General features: G+C 37.9%; 1 long non-coding RNA gene across 1 annotated transcript; it reads left to right on the top strand.

Moving 5' to 3' along the window:
- The first annotated feature begins 1,579 nt into the window (after positions 1-1,579).
- LOC149594179 (uncharacterized) lies at positions 1,580-6,746 on the top strand. Its single transcript, XR_016379457.1, has 3 exons — positions 1,580-1,680; positions 3,572-3,676; positions 6,444-6,746. It is a non-coding gene; the product is annotated as an uncharacterized LOC149594179 (long non-coding RNA).
- Positions 6,747-7,352: the final 606 nt, after the last annotated feature.

Raw genomic sequence — 7,352 nt, 5'->3', positions numbered from 1 at the left:
GAATTGACGAAGAATAGAAGCTGGTGTCAATGTGGAATTGACGAAGAATAGAAGCTGGTGTCAATGTGGAATTGACGAAGAACAGAAGATGGTGGTGCATAGAAGCTGGTGTCAAGGTGAAATTGACGAAGAACAGAAGATGGTTGTGCTTGGAAGCTAGCAAGTACAGACTAGTGTCCATGTGGGATGGACAAAGACTAGCAGATTGTGGTCCTTAGAAGCCAGTTAGTAAAGACTGGTGTTGGTAGATGAATGGCCAAATTTCCGTGAACCGCGAACGCGTTCCGGAAATCGGGTATTTGTTTGCTCCGATTTGTAAACTGCGAACGCGGTCACGTGGGGTCTGACAGACAGACAGACAGACACACAGACACACACACAGACACACACACAGACACACAGACAGACACGGCCGGTGTAATACCTCTCCGTGACATACGTCACTCGGAGAGGTAAAAATAGTGCTAAACCGGAAGTGTGTAAGTTAATGCGCGTGGGCGCTGAAAAATGGGGTAACTATTTCTTTGGGAGTTAAGCGGTATATGAATCCGCTGACTCGATGAGCTTTACGGCGAAACTTTGTTGTTACGGGCTTTTTAACCAGTTTCGTACTTCGGGTTATTATGAACTCCTGATACGAGGTACACCCGATATGGGTATATATATATGATTTACGGCAAATAATTTGGTTTTGAATGCAAATAAGTGCTAGTATGAAGCAACCTGTTTACTTTTTCATGTTGTAGGTGGGAAAATACTTCACATGGTTAGCATTAACCGAAAGTAGGACTTCTACGCAGGCATAAGATAGGGGCGCCATGTCGACTTTGTCAACCTGGAGAAATATGGTTTAAAAACCCACCTGTCGGATTAAAATTATTTTTGCATTTGCTTAATTTCTCCTTCATCAGCTAAATTTTCAATTCATCTAAAAGTGGGGAATGAAGCGTCGCTAATAAGATGCCATACCCAAAAATCGTCGGATGTATTTGAGTGACTTGGGTGTGGGGTAGTTACGAATAACCTTTACCTTACTTGGATCTACTTCAATTCCTTTCTCGGAGATAATATGGCCTAGAATACATGTTTGGAAATATTAAACGTTGCTAAATTTGAACAAAAAAATGATAATGCACTTTGATGGAGAGAATGGGGAAATATTAAACGTTGCTAAATTTGAGCAAAAAATGATAATGCACTTTGATGGAGAGAATGGGGAAATATTAACCGTTGCTAAATTTGAACAAACATAATTCATAAATTTAATATTAATTATAACAAGAAGAGGTTTAAGAGATTTAACTTTTTCATAGTAATAACGTATATAAAGAATTGATTTAATATTAATATTTTAAAACTCCATATTTTAATCGTGACATCTTAGAGAGCCCCAGCACTGTTAACGTTTTTGGAATGGGGGCTGAGGGAGAATTTGGTCTCTCCAACTCTCCTTTCTATTTGTGCTCACTGACAGAACAAACATTATGATTGGGTTTTGAGTGATTTAGAATCGAACTGATTATATTTTAAATTTGGTTTCTTCTAAGCCGCTTAAATATGGTATTTTTTTCTTTTTTTGAAGGAAGTCAAATAAACACAGACGTTTTGAAGCCTTCTTTCGTGATGTGCGTAGAAACTGTGGACTGCAAACGAAATTAACAATACGATATTCCAGAACAAGTAAATTACGATGACTAACAGTCACTTTTCAAAAGAAGGAGCGGTATCGTCTGCTTTATTTATGGTTAAGATGGAACATTCGATGTTTTTATCCAAAGACGTTATATAGAGCTTCTAAGTTACCAATCCACCAACAGTCCTTTTGTTTGAAGTCATATTTAACGTCTTTTTATCCACATACCAGTGTTGCCAATGAGCGGAAATTTCCCGTTTTGCGGTATTTTGGCTTTGGAGGGGAAAAGGTAATTTTTGGATAAAACAACCCAGGGTTGCCACAGTACCAGGAAATCCTGGAAAACCTGGAAAAGTCAGGGAATTTAAAAATGGACTGAAAAGGTCAGGGAATATAAAAATGGGCCGAAAAGGTCAGGGAAAAGTCAGGGAATTTTAAAAGTTTCAGCAAAGTCAGGGAACTTGATTTTAGTGAGTAACACTTCTGGGGATAAGTCTTTATTGAAAGAGTAATGAAGATTTCTCCTCATCCTCTCTTAACACAGAAAACTCTAGAGCAGTCCTTAAAAATGTCTAGAATTGTTTTTATAAAGTATTTGCCTTAAAAAAATCTCTTAGACTGTTTCTTAATCATTTTGGTGCAACAAATACAAGGGAAAACTTAATGTAGAGAATTTATTTAATTATAAGCACTTAAAACGTGCTGTAAACATATACGTTTTCGGCCTAAAAAGGTCAGGGAAAACCTGGAAAAGTCAGGGAATTTGGTTCTGAAAATTCCGTGGCAACCCGAACCGATTTGGCAGTAGTGAAATCAATCGTAAATCAGTCAAATCACTATACAAAGCAGTCAAATCAAAAAATCATCAAATCAATCAAATCATTAAAATCACTATTAAATCAACGCCAAATCACTCGAATCACTAGAAAATCGCTCAAATCACTAGCAAATCATTCAAATCACTACCAAATCATTCAAATCCCATCAAATCATTGAAATCCTCGACAAATCATTCAAATAGCACCAAATCATTCAAATCCTCGACAATCATTCAAATCCTCGACAATCATTCAAATCCTCGACAATCATTCCAATCCCCGACAAATCATTCAAATTCTCGTTAAGTCAAATCGTACAAATCGTTCAAATCATTTCCAAATCCTTCAAATCACATAAATCGAATCGAAATCATCGTAAAATCGTGAAAATCACTCCCAAATCATTCAAATTGGCTCCAAACCAGCAAATCATTCTTAAATCTTTGAAATCATCAAAATTGATAAAGATTTCAAATCTCGTACGCTCTGATGAGTAATGGCGGCCCCGCCCGTGACCCCGTCGACTGCTACAATATTAGGGCAAGGCATAGACGTAGAGCGGTGAAGCTGAGGTTGCGGATAGTAAGAAAATGGTTTAGAAAATTTCCGAAGACCTTTATTAAACAATCACGCCAAAGAAGTAAAGGATAAAAAAGATAATGTTAAAAAATTAAAAGTTATTAAGGGGTAAAAAATTCCTCTTATGATATATTAAAACTGTGAATTAGCAAGAAGCAATGTTAAAAAAAATCCCCTAAAAAATAACGTTAATTTAAGGGTGAAACCTTTTCTTTCATAAATATTTTATAATTGGCCCCTAAAATATCAACGATAATTTATGGAAGACCCCTGTCGCAGCGGTAATAAAAGCGCCACCTAGTACACATATAGGGTAAAAATATTTCCTCTATGAAACCGGATATTTCCCCACGTAAAAATCTACATCTCGGAAGCTCCGGTTCTTCAGAGGGAAAATGAAGGTTTGAACATTGGCAACACTGCCACATACCCTCCCATCAATGTTCCATCAAGGTGGGCTTACTTTACCACCGTCATTTGAAAAGGGTCTAATAATTTGTCAATTTTAATATTTTTCTCTTGATTAAATTGTTTATTTTAGACGCATTACCTTGCAACGAAACGCCATTTAAAATAATAACACAGAAATTAAATAAATACGCAATAATTTATAATTGGTACGGACAATCTCTCTGCAACTTTCAATGTATGTGCACTTATCATAGAAACAGGAAGTATACTTCAGAGAGAGTTTAAGCTTTCATTGGAGGACGAGGGTAAATGGAAAATTGTAAATCTGAGGTGACGATCCAAAGGTCAATTCTTGGTACTAGAGCTACGATCGGCTACTACATTGGGACTATTCACTCGTGGTTAGGGTTCTAAATCGGTAAATAATCATGGTATTTTACTAGGGTAACTGTAATTGACGATTTACTCGGGTAAATTACGAAAATGGTAATTTACCACTACCGAATTCTTATTTATTTCGCTTGGAAAATGGTTTAAAAGCTCCATGTTTTAAATCATGTTACACTTGAAATCTTTCCTCTACCCGCGCATGCGTACTTATTTCTCCTCATGAGTAAGTCATACAAGGTCGAACTGCAAGCGTGGGAATGGGAAAAATTTGAACAAGACGACACAGGGGCTGGGCTCGTAATAGTAGTCACATAGTACCGTAATAAACAGGAGTACTGAAATTTTTAGTGAATAGTCCCTCGAAGCGGTACCATTTACTGTGCTAAAATGATTACCCGTAATCCTTACTTCAATCTATTAATTTCGGTTATATTTACCATGGAAGAACTACGCGAGATGGAACAGCCCCCTAGTGTTGAAAAACCTGTCGTCCAAAAACTTGAATACCCCCTTTAGATTCCTCCTCCCTTCCTAAAGGTGGGTACGTGGAAAGGCTGCGCGCGTCGGTTGGCGCGCGCCAGTTCAATTTCAAATTTTAGTGAACAAGGCTTACGGTACTCTCGCCAAGTTTCGAGAGATGGACGGTTGGCGCTGCCTCGGCTTTAAACCTCAACGTTAACAGCTGTAACCAATAACAAATCAGAGGCGCGCGAATATTGCGCAGACTGAACTTTCTGTTCCCACTATCTCGGAGAGCTCTCCTACGTCACTCGCTTCATTTCTGGTAGAGGCTCCGCTATCTTCGTCGCCGTTCCATCTCGCGTAGTTCTTCCATGTATTTATGTTAGTGCGACACAAACGGAAAACGTGAGTGAGTAGCCCCTCGATGCGAAGCGTTTAACAGCGCTAAAATGATTACCCGTAACATATGTCTAACCCTTAAAAGACGTACAGAATATTTTGAGTGAATAGCTTCTCGATGTGCTGTCTTTAATTTTCAAAATGGATTACCCACGATCTTTACTCCAATAAATTATCTACTCTAAAAATTGTAGTGCAACACAAACAGAAAACATGAGAGAGTAGCTCCTCGAAGGGAAGCCTTTAACAGTGCTAAAATTATTACCCCCAATCCTTATTACAATAATTTTAATAGTATGACGCAAACAGAAAACTTAAGTGAGTAGCCCCACGATGCGCAGCCTATAATTGTGGTAAAACGATTAACCATAACGCATACCTAACCCTTATTGAAGTAAAGAAAATCAGAGTGATTAGCCTCTTGATTCACTGTATTTACAGTGCTATAATGATTATTCATACAAAAACCTCATAGTAAACAATACCATAAGACCATTCTAAACATAACGTCAGTATATACTTGCTTTTGCTTATAAAATTCCCCACGATTTCTTTGAATGATGAAATAGGGGAGCGGGATTGAAAGCGTGAAATAATCATTGTATACGGGTGACAAAACTTTAACGGGAGTAGGAAACCTACCATTTAAATTAAGGCAATAGCATAATCTTGTCTCTCGCTTTAAAAATATCGAGCAAACGTAAAATACAATTCAAAATGCTTAACCATACTAGTACAACTAAATGCTTATGCTTACTATTACAATCCCCTTCCTCTTAAAATACACGAAGGAAAAATATCACCTCCCACAATTCTCTCTCATTCACTCTCCCTTCAATGACGAACCCAAAATTGTACACTGCCAAAGGCGGTACTTTCACAAAGCCGCCGCCCCTACCGACAACAGGGCAGGTTAAACTAAGACCCACATCGTAGATGTTCATAATACGATGTGGCTGAAGAGGAAAACTTATAAGTTCAAGCAGGAATGTATGGAGGGGCTGGAATGGCTAAGGGGGCTCTCGTTGTACCCTTGATAGTGGAAACATAAGGCAAATCCTTTTTTATTTTGAGAAGTGTAGCTCCTCCCCCTACGTCTGTTTAACTGTCTACCGAAGGCGAAAAATGTCATGACTTGTTAAAAAAGGTATGGCAGAAGCGACCTTTTAGATTTTTTAAAGTTAAATGCGCTGATTCGCCGCCGTTCGCGTTCATATTCGATTCTCTCATCCTAGCCAGAGGACCTAGGGTAGAGGGTGGAGAATTATAGCAAACAAGTTTTTATGGCAGCCAATGAATGAATGAAAATAATTTAAGTGGTAAATACGATTTTTACGTCAGGCTATGACGTCACTAGCATAAATTAAGCCACGCCAGTTGTTTCCAAGATCATTTCACGCCGATTTGTATTTGACCTTAGCCATTCCAACCCTTCCATACATTCCTGGTTCAAGTGATAATTAGCTTATAAATGTTCAATGTAATTAATTATTTTTGAATTTTGATGAATTTCCTTGAACAGTTATTTACCATTTTCCATAATTACCGCAATTTTCGAACCCTACTCGTGGTCCCTGTCGTGAAGATTGGCCGAGGGGGCCGACACTATTCTTAGGGTTAAGGGGCCTTTCTCATACGGCGAGCGCAAACTTCAATAAAGTATTCTTTTTGTAGTTATCTATGACCACACTTTTATGGGATGTTTCTTATATCATATATAAATTGATTCAGTTGTATTTTTTTCCAAGCAGACAACTTCGCAATTTGGTCCAGAACTCCGGTGCTCGACCAAGACAGCGTCAAAGAAGTTGATGAATATTTAGAAGCCAATATCAACCCAAGACTGATTGCCGACTTGCGATATGTAGATCAGTCGTGTTTTCACTAGTTTTGATAAAAGTGTTGGCCGATATCGTAAACTAACCGATGTCGATGCTAATATCAACCGATAATTTAAACTGTGCTAACCGATTATTTAACTCAATGTAACCAATATCGACCCGTTAGAAAACAGATATCTACAAATTACCATCTTATATCGACTGATTACCAACAGATATCGACTGATTACCAACAGATATTGACCGATTACCAACAGATATTGACTGATTACCAATATATATCAACCGATAACTTAAACTGTGCTTACCGATTATTTAACTCAACGAAACCGATATCGATCGATGGTCAACATATATCGACTGATTACCAACAGATATCGACTGATTACCAACAGATATCGACTGATTACCAACAGATATCGACTGATTACCAACAGATATAGACTGATTACCTACAAATGTCGACTGACTACCAACAGATATCGACCGAATACCAATAGATATCAACCGATAACTTAAATTGTGCTAACCGATTATTTAACTCAACGAAACCGATATCGATCGTTGTTCAACATATATCGACTGATCACCTACAGATATCGACTGATTACCTACAGATATCGACTGACTACCAAAAGATATCGACTGACTACCAAAAGATATCGACTGATTACCTACAGATATCGACTGACTACCAAAAGATATCGACCGATTACCAACATGTAAAATAAGCTCGAACTGATATATCGGTAAATTAATCTCGAACGAACTATTTCAGTGCCATATCGGTCTGCGACACCGGTATTATATCGGTTTGTG

The sequence above is a fragment of the Phalangium opilio genome, unplaced genomic scaffold (assembly GCF_054372755.1).
Source record: "Phalangium opilio isolate 3A_F unplaced genomic scaffold, DU_Popi_V2 ptg000390l_1, whole genome shotgun sequence".
NCBI lineage: Eukaryota > Metazoa > Arthropoda > Arachnida > Opiliones > Phalangiidae > Phalangium > Phalangium opilio.
This window is presented reverse-complemented; position numbering and strand designations above follow the sequence as displayed.